The following is an 18,444-nucleotide window of genomic DNA, read 5'->3' as shown; positions in this document are numbered from 1 at the left end:
CATTGCAGCTTGGTCTTAAACTTGCCGAATCATGGTAAGCGTCTCTGGCAGATTTGCCCAGTTTCACATAGAATTTCAGTTGCTTTTTGCTCTAACTTGCTTGTCCGTGATAAAATGGCAGACGTGGGAATGCACGTTGTCTTTTGACACACATGTGATTAATATTATACAGGATTTATATAGTGCCAACAGTTTACGCAGTTCTTTACAATATAAAAGGGAGACAATACAGCACCAATACAAGAGGGTTAGGAGGGCCCTGTTCGTGTGAGCTTATAATCTAATAGGGAGATTTTTGAAGGTCGGTGCCCCCCGTGACCTGCGTGCAGCTTTCTGCTGCCATCTGTTGGCGTCTTACAAAACTAGTTTCAAAACTTTTGATACCACCTCATACATTGTTACTTATATGTACAATCTCCCTTCTAGATTGTAAGCTCTAACGAGCAGGACCCTCTAGTTCCTCCTGTTTTGAATTGTATTGTAACTGTATTGTCTTCCCTCACATTGTAAAACGCTGCACAAACTGTATGCGCTATATAAACCCTGTATAATAATAAAGTACAAACCTTTATGCTAGTGGCCACATATTCAGGTTTTCACTCCAGCCTGTGTCTTCTTATCGCAGAGATAACTGCAATCTGATGACAATGATTTAAAGCAGTCAGCTTACTTCTCAAACACACAAATCCGCAATTAAACCCATTATAAAAAGACAGTGGAAAACTTTTATCACAAAAAAAAATAATGCATTCTAAATGCAATGTACAAATTACTATGCAAAGTCTACCCTCTCATATCTTGGCACTCACAGGTTTCCAACCTCATCAACCCAATGAACAGGAGGCATTAGCCAAGGAATGCACAGATTAATGCTGAAGAGATCTGCTTGCTCCGGACTAACAGGTCACAATCTCAGATTTCAGTCTATATTTAAACAAGCCTAATCATCCAGGTTGCTGGTTGCCCAGAGACAGTCATGGGGTCTGAAAACAAGATATTGAAACCACTGCCCTGTGCTCCAGTATGCAGAGAATTTTAAATGTACCAAACTACAATACAAGCATGATATTAATATTAAATGATACACAGTGAGATTTGAATCAATCCACAATGCCAATGTTAAATCTACTATTGAACTTATCTGAAGGAAAGACTAAATCATTTTTGCATACTCTTGTTGCCATGCAGCTCTTCTGGCAGAAAACATACCTTTCAGCCTAGCAAGGGAAATCACTGGCTGTAGGATATCGGAAGAAATGTCACGTACAAGATTATGCAAGCCCTCATGTTCCCTACCTGCAGTTCTGTACATTTCTCAACAAAGGTCAGTCATAGAAATATAGATGTCTGCAACAAAACGACAAACCTTGCTCTTTCCTGGCTGAGATGTCCTCAGTCACTGCCACATAGCTGGCTTGTAGAAATGACACCATCTGCACTTTGTTCAATTCTAATAACAAACTGCTGACAAGTTCAAAGGACAGAACTGAAGGAAGGATCAATTCTACACATATCCTGACCATTGTAGCCTGGACTTGGCCCTGTCACCGATTACTCTGCAATAACTAGTATACAGTGCAAACCCGGAAAGTATTCACAGAGCTTCCCTTTTTCCACATTTTGTTTTGTTACAGTCTTCTTCCAAAATGGATCCACTTATTTTCCTCAAAATTCGACAAACAATACCCCATATAATGACAACACAAAAGAAGCTTGTTTGAAATCTTTACAAATGTATTTAAAAAAAAAAAAAAAAAAAAAATCACATGTACATACGTATTCATAGCCCTTACCATTAGACTCAGGTGCATCCTGTTTCCACCGATCATCCATGAGATGTTTCTACCGATCATCCATGAGATGACTCTTCCTAGAGAGGGCCACCTGGCCAAACTGAGCGATCTGGGGAGAAGGTCCTTAGTCAGGGAGGTGACCAAGAACCCGACGTTTACTCTAACAGAGCTCCAGCGTTTCTCTGTGGAGATAGGAGAACATTCCAGAAGAACAACCATCTCTGCAGTACTCCACCAATCTGGCCTGTATGGTAGAGTGGCCAGACAGAAGCCACTCCTCAGTAAAAGGCACATTACAGCCCACCTGGAGTTTGCCAAAAGGCACCTGAAGGACTCTCAGACCATGAGAAACAAAATTCTCTGCTCTGATTAGGGATGCACCGATCAGATATTCGGATCGGATATCGGCGCCGATATGGCCATTTTAGATGGATCAGGAGATCGGTAACATTGACCGATCCACTGGCCGATCTGGTTTTTGCTTGCTAAAGGCTCAGCCATCCCTTACTAGGTGCAGTAGTAGCATGGGAGCCGCTACTTCCTGTATAGGTCCGGCTCACAGACGGAGTGATATCAGATGCACTCTGCCTGTGAAAGGAGGAGCCGTACACATGAAGCAGCGGCTTTGCTCTGTACTGCAGCCACTTGCTTTGTGTGTAGCTCCGGATAGGTTCCGGTATCGGTATCGGCGATTTCACAACACCAGATATCGGTATCGGGTCCAAAAAAAGTCCCTAGCTCTGATAAAACAAAGATTGAACTCTTTGGCTTGAATGGCAAGCATCATGTCTAGAGGAAACCAGGCACTGCTCATCACCTGGCCAATACCAACCCTAGGGAGAAGCATGGTGGTGGCAGCATGCTGTGGGGATGTACTTCAGCGGTAGGAACTGGGAGACTAGTCAGGAGCAAGGGAAAGATGAAGACATCCTTGATGAAAACCTGCTCCAGAACACTCTGGACCTAAGACTGGGGCAAAGGTTTATCTGCCAACAGGACAAGGACCCTAAGCACACAGCCAAGATAACAAAGGAGAAGCTACAGGACAACTCTGTGAATGTCCTTTAGAGGCCCAGCCAGAGCCCAGACTTGAACCCGATTGAACTTCTCTGGAGAGATCTGAAAATGGCTCTGCACCAATGCTCCCCAACCAACCTGATGGAGCATTAGAGGTTCTGCAAAGAAGAATGGGAGAAATTGCCAAAAAATGTGTGTACCGAGCTTGTAGCATTATACTCAAAAAGACTTGGAGGCCGTAGTTGGTGCCAAAGGTTATTCAACAAAGTATTGAGCAAAGGCTGTGCATACTAATGTACATGTGATTTTTTTTTCCTTTTTTATTTTTGAACTCTTTGCAAATTTACTAAACAAACGTCTTTCACATTGTCATTATGGGGTATGGTTTGTAGAATTTTGAGGAAAATAATGCTCCCCCCGCCCTCCCACCCAGAGTGTCAGTTCATTCATGTACATCATGCCGCTGACAGGGAAGTGAAGTGAAGCGCTCACAAAGTTCTATTAGCGGCCGCTCGCCCGCCCCCCCGCCCGGTGTGTCACATTCATGGACAGATCGTAGTAGTAGTGACATCACTGGGAGGCAGGCGGCCGGCCAGAGGAGGGACTTTTGAATAATGGACACCAGAGGAGCTGAGTGAGTAGGAGAGGGATGCTGAGGCTGATGCGGGGGGGGGGGGGGGGGGTGATAGCTGAGGCAGCTTACCATTGGTATTGGTACTATGCAGCATGAGGGGGTTAATGTATTGTCACTGCTGCATTAGTGACCGACCAGTGGCAGTTAATTAACCCCTTTGTGCTGCATTAGTGCAACCAGTATCAGTGTTAATTAACACTGATACTGGTTGCACTAATGCAGCACAAAGGGGTTAATTAACTGCCACTGGTCGGTCACTAATGCAGCAGTGACAATACATTAACCCCCTCATGCTGCATAATACAAATACCATTGGTAATTAAATGAACCTCTTGCCAACCCATCACAGTATATATACTGTGACAGGGTGGCAGCGACAGGTGTACGTTGCTGCCTGTTTTTGGTATATGCCCCTGTTCTAATTTAAAATTATTTGGGGGGAAAAGGTCATTTTTGGTTTCGGTTTTCGGCCAAGGGCATCCTGCATTTTCGGCCCAAAATTTTCATTTCAGTGCATCCCTATAGATCAGTATTATGCAAAACCTGGGAAAAAGCTGCATCGAGTTTGGGCCTCTTGTTCCAAACCTGGGCACTATCCTCGTCAAAAGGGAACCTCCTTTTAAGTGATCTAGAGAAAAAAAAAAAAAAAGAAGAAGAAGAAGACCCTCTCTGGATCTTTCCATTGCATTTTTACAGCCACTGACAGGACCCTGTGTACTGAGAACACTCGATGCTTGGCATGAGGAAGATGCCTCTTTCTCCTCCCCTTCATCACCCATCTAAACTCGGGGAAACACTTTCCTCCTGCTCCTCTAAATCCCTGTCTCTAAGAGCAGAAGTGGAGGAACCAGGGCTGGACTGTAATTACCTTCACTGCTAGTCTGTGCTATCGGACGCTTATACAAAAAACACTGTAAAGATTGAAAAGTGTCTGCATACTCTTTTTGGAAAGAATGGAGAAGCTCATTGGGTTGGGCACAGGAAGCCGCTGAGGACAGCTCCTCTTTGACTAAATCTGCTATCCAACCCTTACAAAAAAGGCTTGGTCCAAGAATCCCTAAGTGTGCTGTCAGCACTATCATGAAGAAAGAGACCTATTTTCATCAATTGCATATGGAGATTTAAAGCGGTTGTATCCCGCTTTTTGACACTTTTACCTACAGGTAAGCCTATAATAAGGCTTACCTGTAGGTACAAATAATATCTCCTAAACAGGCACGGTTTAGGAGATATTTACAGTGCATGCAGCCGCTCGCGCGAGCGGCGCATGCGCTCTGAAGGTCCGGGGGGACCTTCAATTAACTTGCCGGGAGCTTGCCGGAAAAATCACTCCCGCGCGCATGCGAGGGAGTGACGTCATCGCGGCTCCGGCCAATCAGCGCGCTGGAGCCGTCTCTTCCGGCCAATCAGCGCGCCGGAGCCGCCGAACCCGGAAGAGACGACGAGGGATCATGGCAGCGCCCGCATCAATGTCCGGGGGTCCGTGTCGGGGCTTCGTTTTAAGGTAAGTTAAACATAATGGGCTAGTATGCGATGCATACTAGCTCATTATGCCTTTGTCTTGCAGGTTTTTTTTTTTTTTTTATATAGGATTTACAACCGCTTTAAGACTAAAAAGGCTTCAAAACAGGCTTAACTACTTGCCTTCTGTGCACTTAAACACCCTTCCCATCCAGGCCAATTTTCAGCTTTCAGCGCTCTCACACTTTGACTGACAATTGCACGGTCATGCTACACTGTACCCATATGAAATTTTTATCATTTTTTTCACACAAATAGCTTTCTTTTGGTGGTATGTAATCACCTCTGGGTTTTTTATTTTTTACAAAAAAAAAAAAAAGAATAAAGACAGAAAATTTTGAAAAAAAAAAAAGTTTTTCTTATTTTCTGCGAGTAAATTTTGAAAATAAAATTTTCTCCTTCACTGATGTGCGCTGATGAGGCGGCACTGATGGGCACTGATGAGGTGGCACTTATGGGCACTGATGAGGTGGCACTTATGGGCACTGATGAGGAGGTACTAATATGCCGCACTGATGAGCACTGATAGGCGGCACTGATGAGCACGGATAGGCGGCACTGATGAGCACTGAGAGGTGGCACTGCTGGGCACTGAGAGGTGGCACTGCTGGGCACTGAGAGGTGGCACTGCTGGGCACTGAGAGGCGGCACTGATAGGCGGCACTGATGGGCACTGGTGGATGGCACTGGACACTGACGGGTGGCACTGATGAGCGGCACTGATGGGCAGCACCAGTGCCCACACTCAGTGCCCATAGTGCTGCCAGTCAGTGCTCATCAGTGCCTAGATGAGCAGGCACTGATGGGCACTGACTAGCAGCACTATGGGCACTGATTGTGGGCATTGATGGGAGGCACTGATGGCGGGCACTGTGGGCACTGATGGGGGGGCACTGTGTGTGTGTATTTTTACCTTTAGTAATCAGGGCACTGGTGATCGGTGCCCTGATTACATTCTCCTGTGTCCCCGGCGCTGTGAGGCTCCCCCTCCTTCCTCACACTGCAGGCTCCGTGTGAGGAAGGAGCGCCGGCGATGAGAGATGATCTCATATGTTTACATATGAGATTATCTCTCATTGGACGGCCCGATCACGTGGTGAATAGCCGCTGTGATTGGCCATTCACCACGATCTGTGATTGGCCGTGTCCAAGGGACACGGCCGACACAGATTTTCCCCGCAGCGCGCTCGCGGGAGCGCGCTGGGGGCGTGTCACTGGGAGGCCGTTTAAAAACGGCCTCCCGAAAATTCAAGTCCGCGCTGCAGCCGTATATAGGCTGTAGCGCGGATGGGGGGTGGTTAAACTCAGGACATTCACAAATGTCTTCAGACAGAACCTCCTGTGTTTTTATCACCATATTGAAGGGTTTGTAAACTGGCTGTGTGCTGGAGATAAAAGCCAAGGACAGCTATATTCTTTGGTCACCAATTAGATTGTATTTGAAGAGCCTTGAATGATAATACTTTGGAAACACAGCCAACTCAACTGCTTATCCCAGGTGAGACAACCTTGGGGGAATGTTTACCTACAAGGACATTTTCTAACAGACTTCAAGGAAAAGACAGCAATATTGGTTATCCAGACCATTGTCAACTCTGGGAAAGTTAAACACAGCAAAAGAGCCCTCAATAGAAAGATCTATTTTTTTTCTTTTCTTGTCACAAATTCACACTACTCAGACATTATTTTAAAATATTTGTGACTATGATATAAATATGTACAACCTCCATGGTCCATCATATACCAAGTGGGGATATGAAAATGATGTTTATATGTTCAGGATAATGTTATACTGAGAATTACACCATAAATGTATATACCTAAAAGTGTATGATGGTCAGATTAAATCACATATTTTATATATAATCCTAACTCATGATTGTATTGTTAGAAATATCCCTTATGTAGAAATGGGTTACATATACAAGTTATTGTGTAGAGATATATACCAAATATGTATACATATAGTTTTCTGATTCTACTAAATGTGTAATTAATCAGAATCGCAAGATGCAAGCTCCTCAACCAGCCACCATTTTGGGAAAGTAAACCATCTTAGGGAACTCTGGTAACGACCATTGTAAGCCAGCAGACAATTTTGGAACGGTAAATATGTTTTATTGATTTTTTTTTGGATTATTTATACGCTAAAAATTAAATGTTCATGACATTTAGATTATATTCCCCAGATGTAACAACCATCGTAGATTTTTCTTTAACTTTATTTTTTCTAAAATTTACCATCTTTGTTTGGCGATATATTAGCGAACCAGCGTTACGTTTTACGTAGATTAAAGCCTAGTACACACGCAACGAATTTCCGCCGACCGGTCGTCCATCTTTTGTCCAGAGTGGTGTTTTGTTGGTTGGAAAGTGCCTAGACTGCACCGAAATTTCCCGCCCGACAAAATTCTACTTCAGAAGTGATGTCATGTGTTGGTTTGCTTTCTTTGTGTTCTTTCTTCTCTGAGCATGCCCAGTCTTGCTCATTAGATTTTTCCCTGTCGAAATCTGTACTGACGGCACAAAAATCGGACGTGTTTTGACGGAGGACAAAAATTTTATAGCCTGCACACCAGATTTTTTTTCCGGCCGAAAAGTCGGAGTCGGTTGTCGGAAGCATCATACTAACAAGCCGAAAATCGGTAGATCGGTTGTCGGGACGAAAATTCCCGGCCGAATCGTGTGTATGGGCCTTAACTCTCACTCCAACTGCAGAGGAGAAACTATTGGCTACGCAAATCGCAGACGTTTTTGTCTGATATTTCTTTATTATATGTTTTTTTTTTATGAATAAATAAATATTCCCTATTAAGTCTGTATTCATATCGATTGGTGTATGCTGTTAAAAATAAATTTATTGACGAAAAGAACTCTCAAACATATAACACACAACAGTGCCCTTACAAGAGGGGTATTTCTCTTCCCCAGAAGACCAGCTAAACATAGATAGTGAGAAACCCCACAAAATCAATATCCTAATCACACTCCCTAGTGTAGTAACTCTGGAGTGTGATGCAGGCTCCCCTCCTCCCCCCTATAAGGGAAGGAAGAGAGGGAACAACTTAGCCCCAGTGTAAAAAACCAGGCCTCTGCCTTGCTTACCTGGGTCTGGCTGGTGTTCGTGGCTCCTGCTTCCACCACTACCGCTGGTTCCCCTGAATCCATCTCTGCAGAGGGCTCAGGGGATGTCTGGCAGGTTTTATATTTTAAAATTCCTGGTCATTTTGCCGCTGCATGGAGCGGAAACACACCAGCAGGGGCTACCTCTTCACCTTGCGTTCCAGTGGCAGGAACCGGAAGGCGCTGCGCACCGGAAGTCCTGCCCCGCTGGAGGTGATGTTGCCCGCCACCCTGGCCCGCTCTCCCTGCCTACACCCTCTGGTCTCACAGAGTGGAAACCTCTGGTGGCCTCTGCTCTCACCAGGCTCGAAGAGGAAAAGACTCCATAACACCCCCTTTCCGTCAGGAAGGTGCAGGGATGGCCAGAAAAAAAACAAAAAAAAAAGTTTCCTTTCCTCACATGGGCAGAGCATAGCACACTCTTGGTTCCCTGCAGCACTTCCACAATGGCAGAGGAAACACTACAACAGAGGCCATGGTGGAATAGGCCGGTCCCTTAACGTGGTGACTGCAGTGTTTCCTGGGAAATTGGGTGGAGCTACACTCTCTTCTGGTGCAGTCCTGAAAGACGATTTGGGAAAAAGTGAAGCGATGAGAATACTTTCCAGATGCACTGTATAAGGTCTAAAAAGACACATTGCAGAAGTGTTAAAGCGGTAGTATACTCCGCTTTTTAATTTTTACCTACAGGTAAGCCTATAATAAGGCTTACCTGTAGGGAAAATTAACATCTCCTAAGCCTGCACGGTTTAGGAGATATTCGCCCTGCATGCAGCCGCTGACCCCAGCGGCGCTTGCGCTCTGAAGGTCCGACGTATCTTGCTGGACCTTCAGAGCTCCTTGCCAGAAAGTGAACTCCCACGTGCATGCGCGGGAGTAATGTCATCGCAGCTCCGGCCACTCACAGCACCGGAGCCGCTGAACCCGGAGGAGACGCCGAGGGAACATGTCAGCTCCCTCAGTGGTGTCCGACCATGTGGGGGCTTCGTTCTAAGGTAAGTATTTCATAATGTGCTAGTATGCGATGCATACTAGCACATTATGCCATTGTTCTGCAGGGCTTTTTTTTTTTAACACAGGGGATACAACCGCTTTAAGTAAACCTACCCTTCACTCATTCAGAGCAAAGTATTATGTTCCTTTTAATGTCTGACTGCCCCTGTGTATATTCTTCTTCCGTTCATGCTCCTGATACTCTGACTGCCTGAAGTGAAAAGAAAAAAACATGTGACTTTCTCCCACAATGCTAGGCACAACGCCGTCATGTTGGGGCAGGCAGAGTCCTTAGCTCAGTGTAAGCTCCGACTATAAACACCCATTTTACATGGCCATTCCAATCAGGGCCGTCTGTCAGTTTTTCAGGCGGACTTGATCAGGCAGTCCAATCGCCTACCCGCAAAAAAAATAAATAGAAATGTAATGGCATCTGCCCTTCTCCATCTAGGTGGATTGGAGGGCATCCGGGTGTACACAGACAGCGGAGTCCGTTTACACCTGGCCACTCATACAGCAGAACGGGCTCTGTCAATGTACGCTCTGCATAAACTTAGTGGACACGGACCTGTCATCAACCCGCTCTGCTCCAATCAGCGGACAGATCCCCTGCTGATCAAAACATCCTCCCCTCGTAAAAAAAGGCCTAAAACCTTCACTTAATTCCAGGTTTAAACAGGAATGCGGTCTGATTCCTATCCAAATCGCATGAGATTTCCCCCACTGCTCCTGCGTGAATTCAGGCTGAAGTCACTATTACAAGCCTGGGTTTGCACCAAAGCGGTGGGGGAATCCGCATGCGATTCGGACAGGAATCGCACCACATTCCTGTTCAAATTGCATGCAATTCTTTGCAGTATGATTTGAGCCCATTCATTTTGTATGCGCTCAAATTGCACCGCAAAAGGTATTGGTTTCAAGTATTGGAGCATTTGAACGAGTAGGAGTACAAATGCTTCATATCGGCACGAATATCAATGCAACCCTAACCTAAACGCATTTTCTGGTATTTGTTCAAGACAGTCTGCAAGCGGCATGTAACAGGTATGTTGTGTAGCCTTTTCTTCTACTTTAAAGGGGTAATAAATATTTTGCAGCTTACCATTTATAAGATGTGATCGCTATATTAGTTTTCTTTTTTAGGCTCTCTTTCTTCTATTCTCATCTGCTGATCGGGCCAGTAAGTCTGTTTTTCAAAAGAACAAGCTGTCCTGCAAATGTGTCAGTTTACATGGATGACACAAACCATTTAACACTGACAGGGGTGTTTACAATGATAAGCTTTTATTTATTCATGTAAAACCTGTATTTCAAAAGGAAAGAAACTGTTAGCCGTAACTGATTACAAAGTGAAAGCTGGAGTTTGACATCAGTTTGTTAGTGTAGCTAAATCTGCTAGTACATTTGATCCCCCCCCCCCCCCCCCAGACTTACAATGCTGCTGTCCAATGGTGCCTCTTGTTCTCCTTCATCCAGAGTGTGGGCACTCTAATACAGGAGGCTTGTTACTGTCCAGATCACCAGGGGAAAGCAGAGGGAAATGAGCCCAAAAAAAAAAACCTGATGCACCACATCTAATGATTGGTAAGCTACATTATAATACATTTTTTATTTTGGGCCTAATACCGCTTTAAGTAAAAGTAGTATGAGTGGAAGCCTTTTGGTGATGCTTTTTTAAAAAGATGAACACGGGTTAAAATTAATAAAAACAATATTCATCTCACATCCATTTTTTATATAATGTGAAAGCAAGTTTGGATCTTATGTATGGAGGCATATGTATATATTTCTTGTTGCTGTGTATGACCTTCTACAGACAGAGTCTGATTCCGTTGTCCTCATGTTCTTTAAGGGTACTTTAAAATTATCTCCACGACTCTAAAGCTGGATACACACTATACAATTTTCTTTAGATTTTTTCCTTTAGATTTACCAAAACCATATAATATGAGGTCAGACCTAAACACTTTCAATTTGTATGCAATCAGGCAGACCCTTAGGCTCCATTCACACCTGGGCGTTTTCAGCTCCAAAAACGCTCAAAAGAAACGCTTCCAAAACGCCCAACAAGTAAAACCCCATTCATTAAATGGCCCCTGTTCACATCTGAGCGTTTTGCAAAACGCCTGTAGCTGAAAAAAGTACATGAGCTTCTTTTTGGGCTGATTACCAGCGTTTTTGATAGATGTCAATGAAAAACGCCTGAAAAAACCGCGGTAAAAAACGCTACGCTCAAGTGTGAATGCAGCCTTAGACTACATAGGTGAAGGTAAATCTAAAGCAAATCAAATAACAAAAATTGTATAGTGTGTATCCAGCTTAAAGCGGAGTTCCACCCAAAAATGGAACTTCCGCTTTAGGTATTCTAACCCCCTGACATGCCACATTTGGCATGTCATTTTTTTTGGGGGGGGGGGGGGAGCGGGTACCTAGTTTTGACAGGTACCCGCTCCCACTTCCGCTCGGAGCGCCGCGGCGCCCTGAACGGAAGTTCTCCTCTCCCCCTCCCTCCCTGCAATCTTCTGGGACACGTCAGAGGTCCCAGAAGATTGCCAGCCAATCAAGACGCGCAGCGCGACTCGCGAATGCGCAGTGGGTACCCGGCTGTGAAGCTGCAAACTGTCACAGCCGGGTGCCCACTGCAGTGATGCCGGCGCCGAGGGAGAGGATCGAGGCTTCGGCGGCCGCATCGCTGGACTGTTGGACAGGTGAGTGAAATGGCTGGAACTCCGCTTTAAGTGCCACCTACACGAGAAGATTAGAATTCTAGTTTCAGTGTGTGGCCATTACTCTTATACTTAGGTGAAAAACTACAACTGCTAACTACTTCTGGGCTGCCCTCTACAGAAGTACAATATTTTCAGGGCGTTGAAACCTATTAATAGATTACCAGCTAATCCACTTCAAAGAAATTAGTAATGCTTGGATAGTTACCGTATTTATCGGCGTATAGCACGCACCTCAATTTTAGGAGGGAAATTTCAGGAAAAAAAGTTTAAAATTTGAAATAAACAGCTTTGAACTTTTTTTTTTTTTTTTAAATCAAATGCAGCCTCACCAGTGCCCATAAATGCAGCCTCGCCAGCGCAGTGTCGTTATTGCAGCCTCGCCAGCGCAGTGTCATTATTGCAGCCTCGCCAGCGCAGTGTCATTATTGCAGCCTCGCCAGCGCAGTGTCGTTATTGCAGCCTCGCCAGCGCAGTGACAGTTATTGCAGCCTCGCCAGCGCAGTGACAGTTATTGCAGCCTCGCCAGCGCAGTGACAGTTATTGCAGCCTCGCCAGCGCAGTGTCGTTATTGCAGCCTCGCCAGCGCAGTGTCGTTATTGCAGCCTCGCCAGCGCAGTGACAGTTATTGCAGCCTCGCCAGCGCAGTGACAGTTATTGCAGCCTCGCCAGCGCAGTGACAGTTATTGCAGCCTCGCCAGCGCAGTGTCATTATTGCAGCCCCGCCAGCGCAGTGTCACTATTGCAGCCTCGCCAGCGCAGTGTCATTATTGCAGCCTCGCCAGCGCAGTGTCATTATTGCAGCCTCGCCAGCGCAGTGTCATTATTGCAGCCCCACCAGCGCAGTGTCATTATTGCAGCCTCGCCAGCGCAGTGTCATTATTGCAGCCTCGCCAGCGCAGTGTCGTTATTGCAGCCTCGCCAGCGCAGTGTCGTTATTGCAGCCTCGCCAGCGCAGTGTCGTTATTGCAGCCTCGCCAGCGCAGTGTCATTATTGCAGCCTCGCCAGCGCAGTGTCAGTTATTGCAGCCTCGCCAGCGCAGTGTCATTATTGCAGCCTCCCCAGCGCAGTGTCAGTTATTGCAGCCTCCCCAGCGCAGTGTCAGTTATTGCAGCCTCCCCAGCGCAGTGTCAGTTATTGCAGCCTCGCCAGCGCAGTGTCAGTTATTGCAGCCTCCCCAGCGCAGTGTCAGTTATTGCAGCCTCGCCAGCGCAGTGTCATTATTGCAGCCCCGCCAGCGCAGTGTCATTATTGCAGCCTCGCCAGCGCAGTGTCATTATTGCAGCCTCGCCAGCGCAGCGTCATTATTGCAGCCTCGCCAGCGCAGCGTCAGTTATTGCAGCCCCGCCAGCGCAGTGTCATTATTGCAGCCTCGCCAGCGCAGTGTCAGTTATTGCAGCCTCGCCAGCGCAGTGTCAGTTATTGCAGCCTCGCCAGCGCAGTGTCATTATTGCAGCCTCGCCAGTGCAGTGTCATTATTGCAGCCTCGCCAGTGCAGTGTCATTATTGCATCCTCGCCAGCGCAGTGTCATTATTGCAGCCTCGCCAGCACAGTGTCATTATTGCAGCCTTGCCAGTGCAGTTACACAGAGCGGTGGCGGGCCAGGCCGAGGAGAAGGGAGGACGAGCGGCCGCTGTCATTTGAAGTCTCGGCGCCTATGACAGACGTCACACGTCCCGGCCACTCTGCTGTCTATCATAGGAGATGGGACTTCCTATGACAGCGACCGCTCATCCTTCCTTCTCCTCGGCCCGGCCCACCCCCTCCTCTGCCTCATCGCTGCCTGGGTTTTTTTTTTTTTTTAAGATATCGGCGTATAACACGCACTGCAGCTTTGCCCTCCATTTTTAGGAGGAAAAAGTGAGTGTTATATGCCGATAAATACGGTATTTATCAGTTTAAAATGCTCCTCGTTAAATACGGTAATAACCCGCTTTTCAAATCTACCAGAAGTCCAACTACAGCCAAAACATTTTATTTTGGTTTGCAGTAGGACGGGGAGAGGTTAGAAACTGTTACATTTTTATTGCTGTCAACTACTCACTTCTTCCCAGGATTGTAAGAGGAAATCTCTCCAATGGAGACAGGAAAAAAAAAACAAGAGACGAAAGCATATTTCTAGAAGAGAGTGAGAATAGCTTAGAATGTATGACAATGTTTTAATTGCTGTCTATACATTCTTGTCATGTGCCAAGAATTTCCCTAATAGTCACAGAAGATCTAAAAGCCTAATAAAGATTCTTCCTACTCTATCCAAAACTGAAAAAAAAAAAAAAAAAAATTATATATGTTGATATGAGTTGGGCTTTTTAGGTCTAGTAGCTAGGCTCACACCTTCATATTTCCGTTTTCATGTGTTTTTCCATGCACGTTATTGCTTCTTTGGCACAGGCGTTGATGTGGTTTTTTAAATGCACGTTGATGTGTCATGCATTTTTCAAGTTGGCCAATGCTGATAGGTAAATTGGCTCCTGTCTAAATTGGCCTTGTTATGTGAATGTATGAATGCAAGTCAGGCACCTTAGATTGTAAGCTTCTTGAGGGCAGAGACATATACAGTTGTTACATAGTCAGGTTGAAAAGAGACAAGTCCATCTTGTTCAACCAATAAAAACCAGTAAAGACCCCAACCATACAATCCCATATACACAATCCTATACCTGCAGTTGTTCCAGAGGAAGGCAAAAAACCCCAGCAAAACATGATCCAATTTACTACAGCAGGGGAAAAAAAAATTCCTTCCTGATCCCCTGAGAGGCAATCGGATATTCCCCGAGTTAACTTTACCTATAAATATTAGCCATTTATATTAAGTACACCCAGGAAAGAATCCAGGCATTTTTTAAAGCAATCTAGTGAGCTAGCCAAAACCACCTCTGGAGGGAGTCTATTCCACATTTTCACAGCTCTTACAGTAAAGAAACCTTTCCGTATTTGGAGACAAAATCTGTTTTCCTCTAGACATAAAGAGTGCCCCTTGTCCTCTGTGATGACCTTAAAGTGAATAACTCAACACTAGAGATGGGCTCGGGCGTGTTTGAGTTGCTACGTGTCTGATCCTGCCAGGGAGTCGACACTGCACTCCACTAATCACAGGCAGTGAGACATTTCCTGGTCTGTGCAGCTGCCTGTGATTAGCGGAGTGCAGTGTTGACTTCCTGGAGGGATCGGGCATGTACGAAATTGAACACGCCTGAGCTCATCCCTGCTCAACACTAAGTTCACTTTATGGACCCTTTATGTATTTATACATGGTTATCATATCCCCCCATAATATCCTTTTCTCAAGAGAGAATAAATTCAGTTCCTTTAATCTTTCCTCATAGCTGAGCTCCTCCATGCCTCTAATTAGTTTGGTTGCCCTTCTCTGCACTTTCTCCAGTTCCCCGATATCCTTTTTAAGAACTGGTGCCCAAAACTGAACTGCAAATTCCAGATGAGGTCTTACTAATGATATCTCTAAATGTGAATGTACAATATATATGTAAAGTGCTGTGAAAGTTGTCTACGCTATATAGATACCTGTAATACATAAATATAAAAAAACTATTTAGGCTTGTTACCAGAGGCTTAAAACACATACAAAATGCATCATACATGGCTTTTCATCCTTTTCCCATTGACTTTAATGGGCCTTTAAACGCATTAAAAAATGGTGAAGAAAAAATACCTGAGCTATTAAAAAGAATAAAAACCACGCTGCATCACACAGATGTGAACAGGGTTCATCTTTTACATTGCCCTTGATGACACATGCAGTTTAGCGCATTCCAACATGCGCAATAAAATGCAAAGGCGTAAACCTGAAAAACGCACAAAAACACATCCCGGGGTCAGGACACTGCCTACATGGAGTTTGCATGTTCCCTCTGGGCACGCTCCAAAGACATGTTGGTAGTGTTATTGGCTCCTGTCCAACTGACATTAGCATGTGTATATGTGTAAGGTAGAGACCTTAGACTGTAAGCTTCTTGAGGGCAGGGACTGATGTGAATATAAAATATATATGTAAAGTGCTCTGTGACTGTTGATTCTATACAAGTGCCTCCAATAAATAACACAATGTGCATTGTCATGCACTGACAAAACATGCAAACAAAAATGCATGAAAATAGAAACTCAAAGGCATGAACCTTTTCCCACAATTGTTGTTAGAACAGGGGATCCCTGATGCTGGAATAAAGAAGCTGTTCTTCTTTTGTACATAAACTTCTTTCAGTAGCTGCTGCCACGTGACTTTCCTACATAGAAATAATATCAGCCAAGAAATCAAATCAAACCAGTCCCTGTGTGGGGACCTCCACCCTAACAGCAGCTGGGTGACATATTTGTGTGAACAATAAATCCTCTGTGATTACACATCTCCAGGGTGCCACCAGCTCCAGATGTAAAGTGTATATGTGTGTGATTTAAATACTGTTGTCCTCTGTAGATCAGCTCTGATACACAGGGTAGAGGGAGCAGAGAGCTGAGCCTTCCCCAGGGACCCCTCCATGATGAGGACACTGATGGGTCACTGTATGTCTCCTTATCTTTCTTTACACCACCAGAGGCTGTTGCGTCGCACGCATCGATCTCTGCCCCGTACGTCGTGCACACCCATCTCTGCCCAGTGTGCACCCATCTCTGCCCCATGCGTTGTACACACCCATCTCTGCCCTATAGATTGTATGCTCTGATCTCTGCCCTATAGATTGTATGCTCTGATCTCTGCCCTATAGATTGTATGCTCTGATCTCTGCTCTATAGATTGTATGCTCTGATCTCTGTCCTATAGATTGTATGCTCTGATCTCTGCCCTATAGATTGTATGCTCTGATCTCTGCCCTATAGATTGTATGCTCTGATCTCTGCCCTATAGATTGTATGCTCTGATCTCTGCCCTATAGATTGTATGCTCTGATCTCTGCCCTACAGATTGTATGCTCTGATCTCTGCCCTACAGATTGTATGCTCTGATCTCTGCCCTACAGATTGTATGCTCTGATCTCTGCCCTATAGATTGTATGCAATGATCTCTGCCCCAAATATTGTATGCTCTGATCTCTGCCCTATAGATTGTATGCACTGATCTCTGCCCCAAAGATTGTAATCTCTGCCCTATAGATTGTATGCTCTGATCTCTGCCCTATAGATTGTATGCACTGATCTCTGCCCCAAAGATTGTAATCTCTGCCCTATAGATTGTATGCTCTGATCTCTGCCCTATAGATTGTATGCTCTGATCTCTGCCCTACAGATTGTATGCACTGATCTCTGCCCCAAAGATTGCAATCTCTGCCCTATAGATTGTATGCTCTGATCTCTGCCCTATAGATTGTATGCACTGATTTCTGCCCTATATATTGTATGCACTGATTTCTGCCCTATAGATTGTATGCGCTGATCTCTGCTCTATAGATTGTATGCTCTGATCTCTACCCTGTAGATTGTATACACTGATCTCTGCCCTGTAGATTGTATGCTCTGATTTCTGCCCTATAGATTGTATGCACTGATTTCTGCCCTGTAGATTGTATACACTGATCTCTGCCCTATAGATTGTATGCTCTGATCTCTACCCTGTAGATTGTATACACTGATCTCTGCCCTGTAGATTGTATGCACGGATCTCTGCCCTGTAGATTGTATGCACTGATCTCTGCCCTGTAGATTGTATGCACTGATCTCTGCCCTATAGATTGTATGCACTGATCTCTGCCCTGTAGATTGTATGCACTGATCTCTGCCCTGTAGATTGTATGCTCTGATCTCTGCCCTACAGATTGTATGCACTGATCTCTGCCCTACAGATTGTATACACTGATCTCTGCCCTGTAGATTGTATGCACTGATCTCTGCCCTGTAGATTGTATGCACTGATCTCTGCCCTGTAGATTGTATGCACTGATCTCTGCCCTGTAGATTGTATACACTGATCTCTGCCTATAGATTGTATGCACTGATCTCTGCCCTGCCTGTGGAAAGCACATAACACAATTCTGAAATATGGAGGAAAAGTTCCCACTGCAAGTCATACAATAGAAGCCAAAATCTTACTAGTTGTCACCAGTAACACAGCAATGACTTCCCCCTTCTCAGGAAGATATCCCAGGATTATGGTAACTTCAAGACCCCTTCCTTCCATACCTACCTCCATATCGATGGTATGTACCAATATCTCACATATATAATGTCACTTCACTACACAGACATCAGCCAAGGAAGAAAGTCAGCAGCCCACACACAAATGACAACACAAACCCTATTCCCAGCTCACCTCCCGGTGTCTCCGTGTCCACTTTCCGGGCGGGGCTACTAGAGTGTGACAGCACCGCCCGGAAGTACAGCTCCAAGTCAGCACTAACGCTGGACGCCGGAATAGCAGTCCGCCGGGAACACAAAGCACACTGCAGGGTTCCGCGTCCACTCCTGGAAGCCGCTTTTCTGTGGGCTGTCTTCTTTCTTCAGACAGTTCCGCCTGTAGCTGCTAGTGCAGTCTAACAAGTATTACCAACAGGACCCGTACTTCAGTATAATTAACATTCTAATTCTTCATGCAATAGGAAGAGTTCCAGGCTGTGCCTATCTGTGCTCCTCTTATGGGAAATATAAAATATCCATGTTGTCACCTGAAATGATGTAGAATTGACACC

The 18,444-nt window shown here is 45.2% G+C and overlaps 1 protein-coding gene across 2 annotated transcripts in view; it reads right to left on the bottom strand.

Moving 5' to 3' along the window:
* PCYT1A (phosphate cytidylyltransferase 1A, choline) overlaps positions 1-18,173 on the bottom strand; it is a 101,506-nt gene extending 83,333 nt beyond the window's left edge. Inside the window, exon 1 of one of the 2 annotated variants that reach the window (XM_082252424.1) lies at positions 18,069-18,173. The gene's annotated coding sequence lies outside the window, so the exon portion shown is untranslated. The remainder of the gene's footprint in view (positions 1-18,068) is intronic. The other variant, XM_082252422.1, reaches the window with a different exon arrangement.
* Between the last annotated feature and the right edge of the window lie 271 nt (positions 18,174-18,444).

This window comes from Pelophylax lessonae (genome assembly GCF_965119305.1).
Source record: "Pelophylax lessonae genome assembly, chromosome: 3".
Classification (NCBI taxonomy): Eukaryota; Metazoa; Chordata; class Amphibia; order Anura; family Ranidae; genus Pelophylax; species Pelophylax lessonae.
The sequence above is the reverse complement of the archived record's forward strand: the minus strand, read 5'-3'. Positions and strand labels throughout refer to the sequence as shown.